This window comes from Macrotis lagotis, chromosome 1 (genome assembly GCF_037893015.1).
Source record: "Macrotis lagotis isolate mMagLag1 chromosome 1, bilby.v1.9.chrom.fasta, whole genome shotgun sequence".
In the NCBI taxonomy this organism is placed as follows: domain Eukaryota; kingdom Metazoa; phylum Chordata; class Mammalia; order Peramelemorphia; family Peramelidae; genus Macrotis; species Macrotis lagotis.
The window spans coordinates 461,434,223-461,454,837 of NC_133658.1; the positions used below are offsets into that span (position 1 = coordinate 461,434,223).

Genomic DNA, 20,615 nt, shown 5'->3' on the forward strand with positions numbered 1-20,615 from the left:
GGGTGAAATAAGAATGAGGCCCATTTTTAAGCAATAGTCACTCTGGGAAGCACTTTACAAATATAATCGCATTTGATCTTCAAGTTTAGTCATCATGGATCCTTTGAAATATCAGGTGCAATTATTTCTCCCTAAGAGAGGAATGCATTATATTCATTATTAAAAATATAAGCTACAGTTAAACATTAGCTGGTTAGAGTTCACTATTAAAATAAATAGCCTGGGACAAACGATTTAAAGTATTACTGCATGTTTCATATTGTTTAGAATTAAACTGTTCAGAACTCAGGGAGAAAAAAAAACTATCTTGTCTTCCTGTTACAGAATATTTGTCATACATAAAGGCCATTATTGGACAGGAATTATAATACATTAATAGACATACATACATAAATAAATACATTCATATATATCACAAATATTTTTAATCACTTGACTTTCTTTTGTCCCCTAGTGGGTGATAGAATGATGGAATTTATGTCAGTTAAAGGACTCCAAGAAAATCTAGTATAACCTCTTCATTTTTAGAGAGGGACAAGATATTTATTAGTATGCCTATCCTTTATTTCCATGTAGTTTTATTGTTGCTCATTATAAATTTAATTTAATAAGGTTTTCAGAACTTTAAATCTTTCATAGGAATGATTATTCAAGTTTACATTGGTTATAAATAAAGTTACACCTGTTAATCTCATGTAATCATATTTTTACTTCTATTGTTTAGAAAACACCATGGTTGGTTTTTATCATTTAATTGCTGTCCCCTTTAAAGTACCAATCAGCACCTTCTTACTTTATTTTATAGTTTTCCTAGTAAAATTTCATTGGCTATCTCAATGGGTTTAAAGTTACTCATCTCACCTGCAAATTTACAAGAATTCATATTGCTTACTCTTTCCCTAAGTATCCCCAAAGTATTGATCCCAGTAGACACCTTTCCTAAATCTTGAGTCCTGCCACAATGCAATCACTAATACAATTGCATTTATAAGCTTGTTTATACAACATAAGTTTTATATTGACATTTTTCTTAATTGTGACTTTATGTAGGACCTTTGGAATACTTTCTTGCCATATATATAGTAACTAGCCTTATATATAGTAACAGCCTTTTAGTTGAGGACCTCAAATGAGGATAAATTCTTCATTTCCTGAGGCAATCAATTGAGTTTTTGGATAAAAACACCTTTATTTATACCAACTCGGGACTATACTTTCTATGAACTCTTAATATTACTCTTCGTTCTATCCCTTCCAACCATGCTAAATGTGTGTAATCCCATTCCCATAAACTGTCCTTTCAAATACCCAAAGTCTGCTATTTTGCCCCTTCTAAATCTTCTTTTGCCCTTGGTAAACATTCTCAATTCTACCACAATCCATCATAAACTTGAGGCCCTTAACTATATATATGTAATAACTATTTTATATATATATATATTTTTTTTTTAATTTATATTTATATATATATTATATGTATATAAAATAGTCATACTCCTTTGAATACTTTCCAGCTTATAAATGTCCTTCTTAAGATATGGCATGCAGAATTAAACAGTGCTTCAGAGGACAATACCTATGCAAAGGAAGAGTACAGCAGGGCTTCACCTCCCCAGTCCAGAACACTGTGTTCCTCCTTAATGCTGCCTATGGTCATGGTGGGTGTTGTGATTGCTATGTCATACTCATACTTGCAATTGACCTTTACATTTTTTTAAAATTTAAAAACATTTTTGAGTTTAATAAATACCAGAAAATATGACCATTTCAATATACAAAGAACAAAAAAGAGGAATTTGTATAAAATGGTGAGCTTTTATCATAGACGACTTATTTTTGTCCACTGTGTAACTCTTGCAGGTTTTTTTTCCTAATTCAAATTTGAATTGGTATAAGATAAAATGACTGAGGAAACCAAGGTCTGAGCTTCTGATACAGGCCTTCCTCTATGTCTAGATGGTGCCTAGGACAATGTGGGTAGGTACTCAATAAATATTAGTTTATGAAAAAATAAAATAAAATAAAAGATTTCCTTTTTAAAAATATATTCAAGGAAAATAAATTCACATATTGACTGTGTGATAATGTACATCTCATTTTATACATCTAGTGCATGATTTTGTTTTCTACTTAACAACTCTTTGGGGATTCAAACCGATAACCAATTTTGAATTGATACTGTACCATTATCTACTCTATTTCTCATCATCTTGGTTACAAGAATAGCATAGGACTCCCAAATGATTTGGTAAAATTTAGGTGAATACTTTAATATTTGTTGCAGAGTAGTTCTTTCCTTTCTCAGTATCATGTTATTCTGTCTTCTTGACAGATCAAGATTTCCAGCTTCATCTTCAAGTCACTTTTTTCTTTCTTGTTTTTTAAATTTATTCTTTACATTTATTTTATTTACTAATTTTGCTCTATTTATTTTAATTCTAGTCTTTTTGTTTGTTTAATTGATTAATTTATTTTTCAATAATATGCAAAGATTTTTTCCTATCACTTTCTTCCCTCCCTCCTCCCTATGACAGCAATCAATCTGATATAAGTTGCATGTACATAATCATTAATGTTTTTTCATATTAGTCATGTTGTAAAAGAATTAGAACTGAAGGGGGGAAAGAAAACTGAAAAAGAAAGAAAAAAACAAAGAAGTGGTTTTTGTTGTTGGGGGGGTTTTTGGTTTTTTTTTTTGTTTTTTTTTTTAGTTTTTGCAAGGCAATGGGGTTAAGTGATTTGCCCAAGGCCACACAGCTAGGTAATTATTAAGTTTCTGAGGTCAGAATTTGAACTCAGGTACTCCTGACTCCAGGGCCTAGCTGCCCCAAAACAAAGAAGTTTTAAAAAGTGAACATATATGCTTTGCTCTGCATTCAGAATCCATGGTTCACCCCCCCTTTTTTTTATCCCCCCTCCCTCCCTCCCTCTCTACATGCATACACATATAATAACCACATACATGTACATATACATTGAATGTGTTTGAAAATACCATTTTCCCTAATAATCTGGAGATTAAAGAAATATGCTTCAATTCTCTCTATCTTGAGAGACAAGTAGCCTGAACATAGATGAGAGTTATTTGTTTGTTAGAAGGTCAAAAATTACACATTCTATCCAGGTCTAAGAAATACTACCTGCTCTCCCTAATTGCTGGAAGTGAGATCTTGGGTCCTTTATCTTTTTTGCCCTAGAGAACTATTATTACAAACTACACAAAGGTGTCTTCAATTTTAGAGTTTTCATTAGTGCCCAGAAAAAAAAAATACATAGGACAAGTCAGAGTGGCTAAAGGGATCTGATGAGATAAAGATAATTTCTATCTAGAAAAACAGGGAGATTGTGGAGAAGATTGAGAGGTTTCAAGAAGTTGTACCTGAGATGGGCACTGAAGGATTCTAAGAGAAGAAAACATGAAAGGACTAGGCTTCAGGAATAGTGACATGCATCCAGGATCTTGGCAAGATAAGGTTGGGAAATTACTTAATATTCAGGTCATGAAATAAGTAGTGTGAAATAAGGCTGGAAATGTGTATGAGATCCAAACTGTGGATAGCTTGGAATACTGGGCCAAATGGTTTCTATTTTCTTTGTTAGGCAAAGGGGAAATATCTACATTTTTAAAGCAAAGGATGGAGATATACATAATACAAACATTATTTTAGGAGTATTGACTGGGAGGGGGATACGCAGACAATGGAAGCAGAAAATCAACAGTTGGTACATTAATATAATAATGTAGATGAGGAATTATGATCTAAGGTGATAGCAGTGGGCATATGATACTACTACTAATGAAAGTAATGACTGAAATTTACATAATTCTTTAAGGTTTGTAAAAGTTTTGTTATATATCATCTTATTTGATTATCTTATTTGATTTTATCTTCATAACAAGCCAGTGAGGAAGGAACTATTATTATCCCCATTTTACAGATGGGGAATCCAAGGTTCAAAATTCAGATATATATTTTCTTGTTTAATCTTTCAGTTGTATCCAACTTTTCATGACCCCATTTGAGCTTTCTCAGCAAAGAAACTGGAATGGTTTGCTTCTCCAGCTCATTTTACAGATGAGGAAACTGAAGCAAACAGGGTTAAGGGACTTGCCCAAGCTCAGAAACTTTTAAGTGTCTGAGGCTGCATTTGAACTCAGGTCTTCCTGATTCCAGGTATCTACTGGACTACCCAGCTGCCCACATCTTCTTGAAAGAGGCGTTAAAATACTTTCAGTGATATTTCCAGAAATCTTCTGGGGTATCAAAACACAGTGATGATAACAAAGTCCCATGCCTACAGGAAAGACATAGGAACTTTTTCAAGCTTTTCTCCCTAAGGATCATCAAGACTCAGGTTGAAATACAGGAATGCTCCCAATGTGATGGAGGTATCATCTAACTGAGCAAATCGCTTCAACTCTATGCTAATATGTAAAAAGAAGGAAATGAACCAAATGACTTCTAAAGTCTGTTCAAACTCCTCTTGTGGTCAATGAAATTCAAGAAAACCTATGAGTACAGTGATCCACCTGGATATTTAGGTGAAGCATTAACTGGTTAAGAATAAAATGAACTGAACTCTAGACTTTGCAAGGATCAATAATTTTCAAATACCTTGTCACTAAATAGAAAAAAGAAGGTAGTGATTTATTTAAATGCTGTAAGGTTATGTTGCTGATGATATAATCTTATCAAGTCATAAATGTGTCAGAATTGTATAGGATTGTTTCCAGTTTTACCAACTTGTTTGTGAAATATCACTGTTCACAATCAGCCCTGAATGAAGACTATTCATCATTTTACTTTTCTGTTTTATTATATTTCCCTGAAGATTCAGAGGTTAGCTTAAACACACTAACAGCCAAGGGAAGGGATCACAACGTCCTCTTTAAGCAGTTCCAGAAATAGATTCTATTTTTTGGCACCTGTCTTCAACATTATATAGCCTACTTTAAGCATATTAAAGGTTGTTGTTGCTGCTGTTGTTTTCTTAGCAGAGAAAAGAAAAAGAGGGGGTTTGGGAACTTTTGTTAGAGAGAGAGAGAGAGAGAGAGAGAGAGAGAGAGTCTGAGCCTCTAACACCCACTGCTCTTCATTTTTATGACGCATTTAGGCTTTAATATTTCCCTTTATCTGATTTTACAGACTTGGGAGTAAAAGAAAGATTTACTTACGTCAGACAGTCTTGGATTGTTTTTGATTATTGGGATCATGACAGCAGTAGTACTTGGAATAATATCAGCACCTAGTAAATTTCATGTTCCAAAGAGCTGACTTACTCAGGAGCCTTAGCCACTATTCAAAATGCAGATCCAATCTGTTGACTTTGGACAGTCACAGTAGAAAGAACCTCAAATACAATTCATGTTCATATTTAAGGAACAGAAAAGGGAATTTCTTGGGGAAAGTATATTGGTTGTTATGGGTTATGCTAACTGTCTGAGGGGACAGGGAGGAAGAATGTGAGAATAATTTGATGAAGGCAGGGAATCAGTGATGATTTGAAAAAAAATTCTGTGAATTTGTGTAGTAGTTTTCTAACTCTGACTTAACTTATTCAATAATGGACAGGTTGATTGGAGAGAGGTGGGGAGGGGGCGAGACTGAGAATATCCTCAAAGTCCTACCATTAACAAAGGGTTGTCAGGAAGTGACCAAAACGAATTCAGTATAAATGGCTTCAGAATTTCATTCTGAAATGAAATATTGATGTCTTAAGAGCAACATTCTGTCAGCAAGTAACAACTAAAATATTTTTCTAATTTTAGTTCTGAGAAAGTCAATTGGAAATACAGTAGTTACTAATTAATGGAGTCAGTGATAAGATGCCCAAAAGAAACAAAAAAATTAAAGATAAGCAATTTCTTTCTTAAATGAGAAACACACATACACACACACACACACACACACACATGTTTTGAGATGGCCAATATAGAATTTTATTTGCCTGCCTATGTTTATTTGTTGCAGGGACTTTCTTTTTAAATCCCTTTCTCCATTTTTTCCAATGAGGGGAGTGTGAAAAGGAGAGATTATTTTTTATTAAAAATTAAATTTAAATTTTTTAAAATTTAAATTAAATCCTCTCACCATACTATGTTGTCTCAAAGAATGCTAGCTAGCTTCAGGATGAGAGCTGGAAGCTTATCATTTCTAATTAAATCCTGTATGACCTTGGGTAAGTCATTTAATCTCTCTAGGGTTGTCTCCTCATATTACAATTGAGGAAATTGGACTACATTACTTCTAAGATCTTTTGCAATTATAACTATATGATTTAATGACTAGTTTGGTTCTGGCACAGTTACTATGGACCCTGGATGGATATTCAGGGCATAGTTACAGGATTCAGGAAAATGATTCTTATAGTCCAAAAAAGAAACAAAACCAAACCCAGAAAATAGAGAGAGGTATGCAAAGGTAGTTTCCATATTAAAATGCTGCAGTAGGGAGAACTAATTTCTACCTTTACAACATAGAGTATTCATTATCCTTTTACAGGTGAAAACAGAATGAAGTCTGTTTTACATTAGCATCACTAAGAAAGTTTTAAAAAAAGTTTTTTAAAACAATAATAAATACCCCTATTACATGAGATTCCCAAATCTATTGGGGTACCAAAATTCAAGGATGACAGTATCCCTCAGAGGTGCAGAAACCACATAGGAAGCTTCTTTGGCTTCTCTTCTCCAAAGACCCAAGAATTAATGAAACTAGGATTAAAATAGACTTACCTAAGTCTCTTATATGGGATTCCTTCCCCATTCGATGGGGATGCCTTCTAAAAATCCCTGGAAATAGCAGAATCCAAAAGTACCTAGAGAGAAAAAGTATCAATTAGAAATAACCTACAAGAGAGGTTAGGAACAAGGATGCTTAACAGATAAATCTATTTGGGGGGGGGCTAGATGTTGTAGTGGGTAGAGCACTGTGCGTCATGAAGTGAGGAGGACCTGAGCTCAAATCTGGCCTAAAAATCAGTCATCCTGTTTCATGTCGGGATACATGGCCTTGACGGCTCTGGAGAAGTAAGTGAGATTGGTGACTTAGCACAGCACCCTCTCACTCAAATCCAATTCACATGCTTGTCATGGCATCACTTCCCTGATTTCATGTCTTCTTAGAGAACAAAGAACTAACATCAACATCATCATCTCTACATAGACAACATATCTTTTACATTAGGTGAAGGAGAGAGATTTTTGTGTGGGTTAGCAATATCATGAACACCAGAGAGTGTGATTTGCAAACCTGTGAACTAGAAAATTTCTCTACATAAAGGGAGCGGAGAGAAAGAATTTAAATTTTTTAGGGTTTTGTTGTTGTTTTTTAATAAGTACTTAAACCTCAAGAAAGAACATTTCAGCACCTAAAGAAAAACAACTAAAAACTGTGTGTGTGTGTGTGGCAGGGAAGGAGGGTTGTAAATAAATCCATGACTATCTGGGAAGGGAAGACTTGAAAAACAAAACCAAGTTTCATTCTCCAACATTAGACCAACACCTTTTGTTGCTCATGGGAACCAAGATTTAGGGCTTCTGAAGCTGTAACTGATCATTGTATTACTTAAAGTTCTTAAATTATTCAAGGTTTTTTTTTTTTTAACAATGCTATAATCACAGTATAAATTGTTCTTCTGGTTCTGCTCACTCTGCATCAGTTCATAGAAGATCTCCCAGATTTCTTTGAATTTGCCCCTTGTAGCATTTCTTAATTTACAATAATATTCCATTACATTCTAAACCTTAGTTTATTTGACAATTTCCTAATTGATGAATGCACGTGTTATTCCCAGTCCTTTCCAATAACAAAAAGTGATGATACTATAACTACTTTTGTACAAATTTCCAAATTGCCCAGCCTGGCAGGATGGGGAGAAGCAGATGTAAGAGATATTATAGAAGAAGAAAAGAAAAGACATAGCAACTAAATGACTGTGTAGGATCAGAGATAAAGGTTTTAAGCTCTTGGAAGGATGATGATGCTGAAAGGAAAAAAAGACAAGTTTAGAAGAGGAGTGAGTTTGTAGAGAAAAACAATGAATTTCCTTTCTGAGATACCTCTGGAACAGTCAGTTGGAAATGTCTAAATAGTAGTTGGTAACAAATGAATCTAGGAGAAGGAATGATGATAATAGAACCTATGAGAGCTGATAAGGTCAAGAAAGAAAACAGATTTGAAGACCCAGAACAGAATCTTTGGAAATACCCACAGTTAAGAAATGGAATATGGAAGATGACCAGCAAAGTAAAATGAGAAATGGTGATATAGGAGAAGAACCAGGAGGGAAAAAAAAGTCATGTAAACACAGGAAAACACTCTTCAAAGACTCCTTCTCTATTATGACATCTTCCACCACTTTCTAAAATAGATTACTTTCTAAATACAGTCTGTGCTTTCCTACCTCTAAATAAGTTCCAGTGCCAAAAAGAGGAAAATTTGAAGATGGAAAATTTAGCACTGAGGCCATAATTGATTTGCTACCTTTTCCCAAACTGATCATGGATCTCCTTTAAATCAAACAGAAATGAGGGACTGCTGGGTGGTGTAGTGTATAGAGCACAACTCCCAAAGTCACGAGGACCCGAGTTCAAATCCAACCTCTGACACTTGATAATTACCTAGCTGTGTGAGCTTGGGCAGCCTTGCAAAAACCAAAAAAGAAAGAAAAAAAGAAATTAACAATTATTGCCTGAAAAATGTCAGAAGCCAGCTTTATACACAGGAAGATTCTGCCTTTGACAACTACTTGCTCTTAGTGATGGATAAGTAGAACCTCTGCCATGAATCCTTTCACTAATCCACCCTCCTTGTCCTTCTCCCAAAAGTTTCCTTTGGACCTCTCTTATGAAACTTTCTATTTAAGGAATTTCTTTTCTTTCCTTTTCTTTTTGCCTTTCTGTCTGCCTATCTTTCTGTATTTCTGTCTTTCATTCTAGAGTAATACATACACCATCTCCTGTCAATTCTCCAGGATTAGGGATTAAGGGTCCTTCTGGCTCTAAATCCTTTCTCATTCATTTCTTTAACAAGATCATAGATTTCTAGCTCAAAAGGACCTCAATGACCGTCTAATCCAATCCCTTCATTTTAGAAATGGGAATACTAACACCAAGGGATGTTAAGTGAACTGACCAAGGACACAAAGTCAGTAAGTGTCAGAGGTCCCTCTGGACTACTTCTTTTCTTCTGCATAGCACCTAATGTAGTGTCTTAGAAGTAATAATAATAATAATAATAATAAAGTAGTATGTGATGAATATGTATTTCCTAAAGTCAGTGTCTAGTTTGTACTGCTACTATAATGGGAAAAATTCTGGATTTAGAATCAAAGGACCAAGGGTCAAATTCTGGATTTGTCATTTACTAGATGTGCTACATTTATCAAGTTATATAATATTTCTGGGTATACATAACTTCATCTGTAAATTCATGAGGTTGTATAAATCAGGGCTTTTTTCTTATCTTTGGGGGTCAAGATCCTGCTGGCACTTCAGTGAAGCCTCTGAACCCTTTCTAAGAAAATGTTTTTCATTGAATAACAGAAAATACATAGGATTTCAAAAACTAAATCAATTAGATTAACATAATTATTAATAACTAGCACTTATACAGTATCTACTATTTGACAGATACTACATAAACCCTTTGACAAAAATATTATCTCATCTGATATTCACAATAACCCTGTAAGATTGCTACTATGACCCTCATTTTACAGTTGAGGAAACTGAGGCAAATAAAATTGAGTGACTTGCCTAGGGTCACATGGTCAAGTAAAAGGCCAGAATCTCTACTGCGCCTGTTGTCAAAATATTAAGCAAATAAGTTCATGAACCCCAAGTTCAGGTCCCTTCCAACTCTAAGATCATTCCACCATTCAGAGAGCTCACAATCTATCTGAATCCCTTGGGTTTATCACCCCCTCCCCCAACTTAAGATACTGGTTTGCAAGGATTTACCATATTAGAGACTCAGTAGACCACAAGGGATGGATTTTCAAGATGAAACCACTGATGCCAACATAGCATAATGCATTCACAATGTGGGATGGGAGTAAGAAAAGGAGAGAGAGAGAGAGAGAGAGAGAGAGAGAGAGAGAGAGAGAGAGAGAGAGAGAGAAACAGAAAATTTCATTTTCTCTCTAACTCAGTGCCTTTATTCAAACCTACTAACTAACCCTAGGGAGAGTTAGCCCCTATGGTTTTCAACATTCATCATAAAGAAAAGTTTTTTTTTTTCCTTCTCAGTAGTTCAATCCGAAATGGAATCAATCTTTCCAGAGGGAAATTATCTTAAATATGTTTTTGAAGAAAACCACATGATACTGGTATAATGAATAAGATACTAGACTTAGGGTCAGGAAGAATTGAGTCCACATATTTGCTGTGTAACTCTTATAAAATCTCTTTAAACTCTCAAAGCCTCAATTTCTTTGTTTATAAAATGAAGACCTAGATTTAGTGGACATAACTGTATTTAAGGTAAGAATGCTTAAATATATGTCTACATGAGGAAAAGAAATTTCTAGCATATCTCCAAGTTTGTTTGTTTGTTTATTTTTGCAAGGCAAATGGGGTTAAGTGGCTTGCCCAAGGCCACACAGCTAGGTAATTATTAAATATCTGAGGCCAAATTTGAACTCAGGTACTCCTGACTCCAGGGCCGGTGCTCTATCCACTGTGCCACCTAGCTGCCTGAAGTTTATTTTTTAAATGTTCAATTTGTTGTTGTTCAGTTTTGTCCAACTCTTCATAATCTCATTTGGGGGTTTTCTGGGCAATGATATTGGAGTGGTTTGCCATTTTCCTCTTCAACTCATTTTACAGATGAGGAAATTGAGGCAGGTAAGATTAAATGACCTTCCTGGGTCACACAGCTAATAAATACCTGAGGCCATATTTGAATTCAAGTTCTTTTGATGTGAGAGGATACTCTATCTCCATTTAGCTGCACTAATGTTGTATTGTAGAATCTATTTATTTGTATTTATTTAAATCATTGTGTGGAGTTCAATTTGATAAAGCAAAGTTGTTACCTGGCACTATCTCCATCAATGCCCTAACTGATCATATTATCTGAAAGGCAAAACTACTTATAAGAACCAAGAATTTCATATCTATAGCTAATAACCTTAAGGTTTAAACTATCCCCTCTTATATCAAAGTAAAAATAGATTCAGGAGTCCTTCCTCATTTACACAACTCATTTACATTTAAATGATGCTGGGAGAAAAATCTATCCTAGACCTTTTACTCAAATGTGTATCCTATTCTAAAAGCATGGTATCTAGAAAACTTCAAAGAGTGAGCCAAGTGGTACTTAGTGACTATTTCTAGGGCTTACACAGAAAATAAGTGTTTGATGGAAGAATAAAGGTATTTTTTAAAGGAAATAGCTGCAATTCTTTCTAAGAAATGAATAAAACATTAGTTAGCTTTATTTTATTTCTCCTCCAAGAAGTGATACTGACTTAAATTCCAATTGCATGGCCAGTTCTAGGTAAAAAAGGTAACCCCCAAACCTTAACACTTACCTTCTAAAAAATAGTCTTTCTCTTTAGAATCTGGGTTCTCATACTACTTCACTTCCCTCATGGTTATCTGGCAGCAGTCCCCTTTCCTCTCAACATCCCTTACCTTTATATCCCCTTTACCTCTTCCCCTCAGGGCTTTGTTTCAGCCAAAATAATTAATACGATTAACAAATTCCCCAAAAGATGTTGATGGAAAATAATCTATTTGCCTTTTAACAATATAGCACCATGGGCAGGTATAGTTCTAATACTGGGGTTTCAGGCAGAATAGAAACATTAGAAACTGATGAGCTCTTCAGTGACCTGGAGGTCACTTATACCCGAGGCAGCCTAGTCCTTCTGGACTGCCTGGGGAGTGGATTTTTCCATTTTGGGGGGTCTGCATTCCAGCTTCAGAAAAAGGAATAATAAACCAGATAGTAGAGAAAATTCCTAGTGGTTCCTCCAGAAAGCTCCCAATTCTGTTTCTTTGAATACATGTCAAACAAGTTTCCCATTTAAAGGCTAGAGAAACAAGCTGATTAATTCTAAGCTTATCAAATGTGACATAATTCAATATTGAAATAAGGAACTCCAGAGAGGAAATTCCCTCTACCAAAGCCAGTAGGACACCCTTTACGTTTGAGAGTTGCCTTGTCAAGAATTATAATGCCAGTATGCGGGAGGGAAAGGGCTTGAACCCAAATCTTTCTGGTTCCAGGGTCTTTAATAACTTTATACTATACACTATACTATACTCTAACAACTACAATATACTATACATTCAGTAACAAAACTTTTGAGTATCAACTACATGTATAAGGGTGGGGGAGAGGAGGAGTGAATATAAGATCACTCCTGGTCTCACAGAGTATATAAAATGCATAAAAAATTCATCCTCTCAATGATGACTCTATAGCAAAATGAATTGAAAAAATATTGAAAGAATATTCTCTATACTAGTTAGAGGCAGGAGTTATTAATGCCTATGGGGGAGGGAAAATGCAGTGATGGTATAAATAAAAATAATTCTCTAATTAATCAGAATATGACAAATAACCAGACTAGCCTATCCCCCCCCCCATTCCAATTAAATAAAGTTTTGCTGTAAGGGATTTTAAAAAAAACACCACAATATAATTATAAATTATAAGTTCAATTTAAAACTATGTATAACTCCAAATTTAGAAAAATGAATGTTAATGATCTGGAAAAAACTGAATGGGATTATGCTAAGATGTCATTAATTTAATATAGAATTGTGCTTAGATATACTTTACTAAGGGAGAGGAAGATCTGGGACCTGTAATTTCATATGGGATGAGGAAACCCTAGTGTGGAAACTTCTCAATTAGATCATAACTTATAATTTTAGAGAGATTCCTAAAGGCAAAAAAAAAATGGGCCATCACCACCCAGCAAGCAGATGTCAGAGGCAGAATCATCCTGAATTTTTGGCTGGTCAGCTATATTCACTATAAAGACAGTAATAATAATTTAAAAATCATCATTATATACTATTGTTGCTGTTTAGTCATTTCAGTCATGTCAGAGTCTTTGTGACCCCAACTGGGTTTTTTTTTTTTTGGCAGAGATGCTGGCATGGTTTCTCATTTCTTTTGCCACTTCATTTTACTGATGAGGAAACTGAGGCAAACAGGATTAAATGACTTGCCCAGAGTCACACTGCTAGTGTTTGAGCCCTGATTTGAACTCAGGAGAATGAGTATTCCTAATTCCAAGCACAAGACTATTCATTTTTACTACCTGGCTATTCTTTTATTTATTATAGCAAGCAGAAAAAGGTTACAAATTAACTGTTCCTCTATTCAAATCTCATCTTTAAATTTTTCCTCTTCTACTATTAGAGATGACTTTTAAAAAATTTCTGGCTATCACAATAAATACATTATCTTCTAATCATGTGAAAAACTGTAAAATTGATTCTAAAAGTACTGTCTTATAGGTATATGTGTGTGTGTGTGTGTGTGTGTGTGTGTGTGTGTGTGTGTTTTAAAGTAACCTTTGCAAGTTTTACATGCTCTGAAAAGGATAAACAGTCTTAAAATTTTCACAAGTTGTTTTTTCCAAAATAACCTTTTAAGTCTCACAAAATGAGAATACGTGCCAAACTCTTCCATGCTGTTACTATGCCAAAATTATATATAATTAAAATTAGAAGACTTTTTAAAAAAAGAATAAAATTGGGGTGGCTAGGTAGCACAGTGGATAGAGCATCTATCTGCCTTGGAGTCAAAAGTACCTGAGTTCAAATCTGACCTCAGATGCTTACTAATTATCTAGCTGTTTGGCCTTGGGCAAGCCACTTAACCCCATTGCCTTGCAACGCCCCCCCCAAAAGAATAAAATCATACCCTTCTTTAATTGAGAAATATGTTGTCATTCACAGTGGATATAGATTGGATTTTAATTTTATTATAGACTGGCATTTTGCTAACACAGTATTTTGAGTTCAAAATCTTGGAAAGATCCAGCTCTGGCCTCAGCAACCAGAGGATAGGTCCTAATGACCGTTCAAGGTTTCTTTTAGTTTGTACTTTATTATTTCTTTTAGCTGTGATGAGGAACAAGTCATTTCAGTGAATCCTAAAAGGACTAGAAAATTCCTTTCCACACTCCCCCTACCCCATTTCCAATCTACCAAATAAATCTTAGGATTTTAAGTGATGCATTGGTAGTGCCTATGACCTACCTAAGCAAAGCTAGTCTTCTGTTTAAACATGCTTGGCTTGAATATAACCTGTCCAATCAGGCACCTGAATGGGGAGACAGTGATTTTTGGGAATTCTCTCTTCTACTTGCCTTATGCCTTTTGGGTGATGCTATAGGAGATCACAATTTTCTTCTCAACTCTGCCAGAATCTTTGGCACACTTATTCCTTAGGGAGAAGGGAAGGGAAGGGAAGGGAAGGGAAGGGAAGGGAAGGGAAGGGAAGGGAAGGGAAAAGAGGAAGGTGATTGATTTTTAAAGGTTGTTCCCATTTCTGTTATATACCACTCACTCATACTCATACCCACCTCCTACAGCTAGGTGATGCAGTGGATAGAGCACAAGCCTTGGATTCAGGAGGACAGTCACTTGCTACTTACTAGCTGTGTGACCTTGGGCAAGTCACTTAACCCTGACTGCCTGGCATCCAGGGTCATCTCCAATCATCCTGATTCATCTTCGACTACTTACTGGACCCAGATGACACTGGAGGAAGAAGTGAGGTAGGGACCATGGAATTACTTTCAGCGTTGGCCATCATCTTTTGCTGGGATACTCGTTTCACATTAATTTTCCTAACATTGTCTCTGCTGCCTCTCCTACTTGTCTGTTCCTGGGTATCACTTTTTAATAAGCCCAAGTGCTCCCCCACTCCACTCTCCTGGATTCTTATCTGAGTCCTCTTTCCACTTCATGAGTTCTTACCTTTAAAAAAATTTTTACAACATTGACCCCCTTGTTAGTATAGTAAAGTATTCTAGTCGACCCCTACATTATCCAAGCATCTATTAACAAGAAAGCTACAATAATGTGTAATCTAAAGTTGTGTCTAATAACTACAGTAATTTCAAAGAAATAACAAATGTAAACATTTCAAAGTGTCAACAATTATAATGTGATGTGAAAATATTTTTCTAGTGGTGAAAGAGTCACAAGTACTGCTAAATACAACTGTCATTTGGTGCTTACATTCTTAACACTCAAAAAAATGCTAAGTTTCAATTAGAGGTTAGAGGAAAAGAAAATACATCATTTTCTTTTAGCCATCAAAGTTCAAGAACTTCTAAAATGTATCTCATCATTTCTTTTTAGCCATCCAAGTTCAAGAACTTCTAAAATGTATCTCAGATTAGGATCTCCTCCTTTGAATTATCTCATTTAGTGTTACTATCACCCCTCATAGGTTTAATTATCCTTTCTAGGCAGATAGTAATATCTTTAAAATATAATATTATATCTATATATGTGTTTGTATTCATTTCTAGATATCTAGCCCTAACCTGTCCTGATGTCCAAGCTCACATCAACAGTTCCTTTTAGACATTTCAAATTGGATGTTCCATAAGCAACTCAAACTCAACATGTCCAAAGTAGAACTCATCCCCTTTTCTCAAATTTTCCTCCTTCTTCCCGAATTTACTGTTTCTGTTGAGGGTGCCTATATTTTCCAAACTACCTGGGATCACTGTCTCACTCTTTCCTCTGACTTTGCCCTTATTTTCACCCAATATATTAATCTGCTGGCAAATCTTGTCATTTTTATGTCCATAAGATCTCTCTTATGTGTCCCTTTTTCTTTAATCACATTGAATACCACAATATTATTGACCCCCATCATCTCTCATTTGAATATCAGGATTGCCTTCTAATTGGTCTCTTTGTCTCAATTATATTCCCATTCCAATTCACACCAATGTCACTGAGTTTCCTTAATGACAGAAATGATGATCGTGGCATTCCCACACTTGTTAATAAATTCCAATGATTCCCTTTTACCTCCAGGATCCAATATAAAGTCCTTTGGGGGGAAAGGGGGAGTACATCCCTTTCACATTCTTCTTTCAGTTTTATTACCCACCTTAGTCTCATACACAGACCAACACCTCTTCGGATTCCATGCTTTTGTTCTTGCTGTTCCCCATGATTGAAATGTTCTCCCTCTCCTCTACCTTTTAGTTCCCTGGCTTCCTTCCAGACTCAGTTCAAATCCAACCTTCTACAAGGAAATCTTTTTGGATCCCTCTTCCCCCATACCTGAAATTATCTTCTATTTACTCTGTACATATCTTATGATATACCTATTTACATATTTTCCCTCCCTCCAAAATTTGAACCTCTTGAGGACGGGAACACTCTCTCTTGCCTTTATTTGTATTCCACCTATTTGCATCCCTCTAGCAAATAAGGAATACCTCATTTTATTGAGCTTAGCAGAGATTGAGTTTTGTTGTGGTTGTTGTAGCTTCACAAATTAAAAGATTTATGACAACACTGCATTGAGCATGACTATCAGCACCATTTTTCCAACAATGTATACTCACATCCAATCTCTCTGCTACATTTTGGTACTTCTCACAATATTTGAAATTTTCTCATTATTATTATAATATATTATAGTGATCTTGTGATCAGTGATCTTTGATGTTACTATTGTAATTATTTTGGGGCACCAATGTGATTGATAAATGTTGTGTTTCCTCATTGCTTTCCCTCTCCTTGAGCCTCCCTATTCCCTGAGACACAACAATATTGATATTAGGTCAGTTAATAACCCTACAATGGCCTCTGTGTTGAAGTGAAATCAATCAATGCAGTAAACTTCATTATTGTCTTAAGAAATTGTCACATCTACCTTAAGCTTCAGCAGCCATCAACACTGAGGCAAGACCCTACACCAGCAAAAAGAATAAAACTTGTAGAAGGTTCAGATGATGGTAAGACTTTTTAGCATTAAAGTATTTTTAATTAAGTAAAGTCCCTGCTTTTTTAAAGTACACTGCTTTTTTAGACATAATACTATTGCATACTTAATAGACTACAGTATAGTATAAACAGAATTTTAATGTGCAGTGGGAAACCAAAAAATTTAAATGTCTTACTTTATTGCAATATTTGCTTTACTGTGATGGTCTGGAACCGAACCTGCAATATCTCCAAAGTATGCCTGTATTCAATGCTTTAATTATTAACTGACTGACTGCCCCTAAAGACAATTACACTTGGGAGTTGAAAACTGCTTGCAGAAGATATTATAGAAGATTTGCATTAGAGACCTGCTGGTGGTTGAAATTTAGACCCTGTTGTCATAGAAGCGAAACAAAGTTCCCAGTGCTTGTAAGCATGAGACAGGCAGTGCCTACCTCTAAATACAAGCAGCCACTTGTGGCTTAGAGAACTGTATTGACTTCCCTTCTTCCCATGAATGTTTTCAATGTTCTCTGATCACATTCACAGGGGAATGTCTGTTGGAGAGACAGAAACAATTACTGCCAGTCATTGGGGACTACCCACATTCTTAGCTTATTTATCATCTGTTTGAACCCTTAAAATGAGTTCAAGAGTCTTTAGGTGTCAATTATTAATGAAACCCAAGATCCCTGAAAACTTCCTCTAGAAATGCAGGTGCCACCTTAATCCAACTCTCTCATGTTATTGATGAGGAAACTGAGGCCCATGAAGGCTAATATGACTGGTCTAAGATTTAGGTAGTGTCAGAGATAGGATTTGAACCCATAGCAATGATGATGATTTTTATGATAACCATCACTTACATTGTACTTTTAAGATTTGCAAAACACTATGTATATATTATATCATCAACAATTCTCTATGAAAACACCTTCATAATAACCTAGTTTCACTCAGTTAGGTGATACAGAGGAAAGAATAATAGGAGTCAAGAGAACCTGAATTCAAATCCAACCTCAGATATCTATCAGTGTGATCTTGGACAGGTCACTTAATCTAGGTTTGCCTCAATTTTCTCATCTTTAAAATGAGCATGATACTAGCAACTACTTTTCAGGGTTGGTGTGAAGATTAAATGAGATAATGAATATAAAGTGCTAGAAACAGTGTCTTATACATATTATATAAGTATTATATAAGTAAGCATTATACAAATGTTAACATATTATAATATGTTATTATTAACCTCATTTTTAGGATGATGTAAGTTCCCCATGGTCATACAGCTAGTGTCTGAGGCAAAATTCAAACTCCAGTCTTTTCTACTTCAAGACCTACCCACTTACTCAACTAGGTCTTTTTCTTAAGGTTCTGTGCTTGATGCAAGGGCAGGAAAGTACAGGAAAAAAAGCCTTTAATTTTAAAATTTAAGGACAAGGCCTAGAGTTGTGATTTCACTGATACAGGGATCAAGGGAAGAAACTTCTTTTTGAAATATGAAAATCTGAGAGTTGCCTAGGGCCCTGGGAAGCTAAGCCGGAATCATACCTAAAAATGGTAGGACTAAAACCATGTTCTTCTAGACTCCAATTCTACCTCTCTATCCATTATGCTTTTCTGTATCTCTTTTCCCCAAAATGGAAGTCAATAGAAAAGAAAAAAACCAACAAACCACAAAAGCCACTTTATAGTAAACTATGCTGGAAATCAATTCCATTATTAAAGGAAAAATATAGGCTTATTGCTTGATCCAGTAAAGCACTCTTTACTGAACTGAAACAATAATTTACTAAATAGTACCCTAGCAACCCAAAGGGTCCTGCTAATTTCTCAGGTAACAAGTATTTATGGAGCTCCTACCAGTACAGAGCAGTAGACTCACTGTGGGAGTGGAGGTCCGGGGGAGGGAAGAAGGAAGGAAGGAAAGGAATCAGGTAGAGGATGTGTTATTAGTTCTTAAACTTTAAATCCAACCTACTCTCTTAGTAAGTAGCTAATAAACTGGCTGAAAAATATGTTCTTGTATGATGGTGATTGACTGATTGAAATTGATGAAAGAATGTCAAATAAACACTATCTTTTCAACTTCTATCACTGACAGTTCAAGAAATTGTTTTGTGACCCTTGTATCTGTCACCCACTGATATCTCAGTAATGCTTCAGATCCCTCTGAGTCTTAATGCAAAAGTATGGTCTCATGTTTAATGTACTATATTTTCCATGTACCCTTCCTATTAATAGTTAATAGTTAAGCTATTACCACAGCATTAAGCTAATCACTGATCAAATCATTTCCCCAGAGTTTGAAGATAGCAACATAAATAACAAAATATAGAGTCAAACAATAAGGAATATTTCTATAGTCTTTGTGAACTGGGTAATGTAAGGATTCCTATGTAAACAGGTGAAAAAACAGATTTAGAAAAGTTAAATGACTTGGACAAGGTCAGAGAGCAAGAAATTCTAAAGCCAGGGGCTCAAGCGGAGGTCTATTAAATCATTCTACTGAACCACATTACTTCTTATAAACTTATTTTTAAAAGTATTTTTGTTATTTTTATTTTTATATTAACTACATTTCAGCTGCTTTTCTCAGAAAGCTAATTCTGATGAAAAATATTTTTAAATTTAAAAACAGGGGTGAGCAGTCTGGCAAAAACTAGTCAATAAATAAAAAAGTTTGGCATTTATATGTAATATTTCATATTCAAACTACTTGGCCTCAACAAAAAAGCAGAGGCTGGGAAGAGCAAACGTAGGCATTATATTCTGAAATATTTCCATTTACATTATTGGGGTCATTGTGTCTACTGTTTTTCCTGGTTCTGCTTACTTCATTTTACATCAGTTCTTATAAATTCCGCAATGCTTATCTGTATCAATTATAATCACAGTTTCTTAAAGCAAAATAAAATGACATTGCATTTTTATACCACGACTTGTTTAGTCCGTCTTCAAAGGATGGGCATCTACTTTGTTTCTAGGTATTTGGTATTAAAATATTCTGCTATAAATATTTTGGTATAAGTGGGATCTTTGTTTTTGTCATTTCCTCATAAACTTGTTCTGAAAAAAATAGGAAAACTTTAAAAAATTCCAATTTTCTAAATATTCATTGAGATTAGAAATTAATCTGGTCTCCAAAATAATAGTTTTGTTTGAAATATTAAACTTATATCCTTTTCATATGTAAGTTTAATATTTCAAACAAAACTAATTATTGGGTTTTGAAAACCATATACAAATTGAGCAGAGCCCACAAAAAATGTAAATTCAGATACAAGGGACTTACAATCAAGTTGGCAATATTTTTACATATCTAACTACACAAGGTAATATATGATATGCTAAGGAATGAAAAACAATATGCATTAGGAGAAATTTAGAGATGGAAGAGATAGATCCTTGGGAGAAATGCATTTTTAAGGAGTTTAGAAGAACGTAAAGAGACAAGAATGAACTTTTAGTTAGAAGAGGAAACAGAGGTAGTGATGAATAATGAATAATGCCATATGCTGCAAAGAAGTTAAGGATGATAAATACAAAAAGTTAATAGTATGGATCTTGACAAAATGATATATTTCATTTAAAAAACATGTAGAGTATAAAAAGAAATGATGAAAAAAAGTAGGGGGGAAAAGGAAAATAGGACTTCTAGACTTATCATCAAAACTATCTG

General features: G+C 34.9%; 1 protein-coding gene across 2 annotated transcripts in view; it reads right to left on the reverse strand.

Annotated features, from left to right (window-relative positions):
- The window catches only part of TBL1X (transducin beta like 1 X-linked), a 369,185-nt gene that overhangs the window by 132,675 nt on the left and 215,895 nt on the right, over positions 1–20,615 (reverse strand). For both annotated transcript variants that reach the window (XM_074213593.1, XM_074213592.1), the window contains exon 3: positions 6,737–6,819. The gene's annotated coding sequence lies outside the window, so the exon portion shown is untranslated. The remainder of the gene's footprint in view (positions 1–6,736; positions 6,820–20,615) is intronic.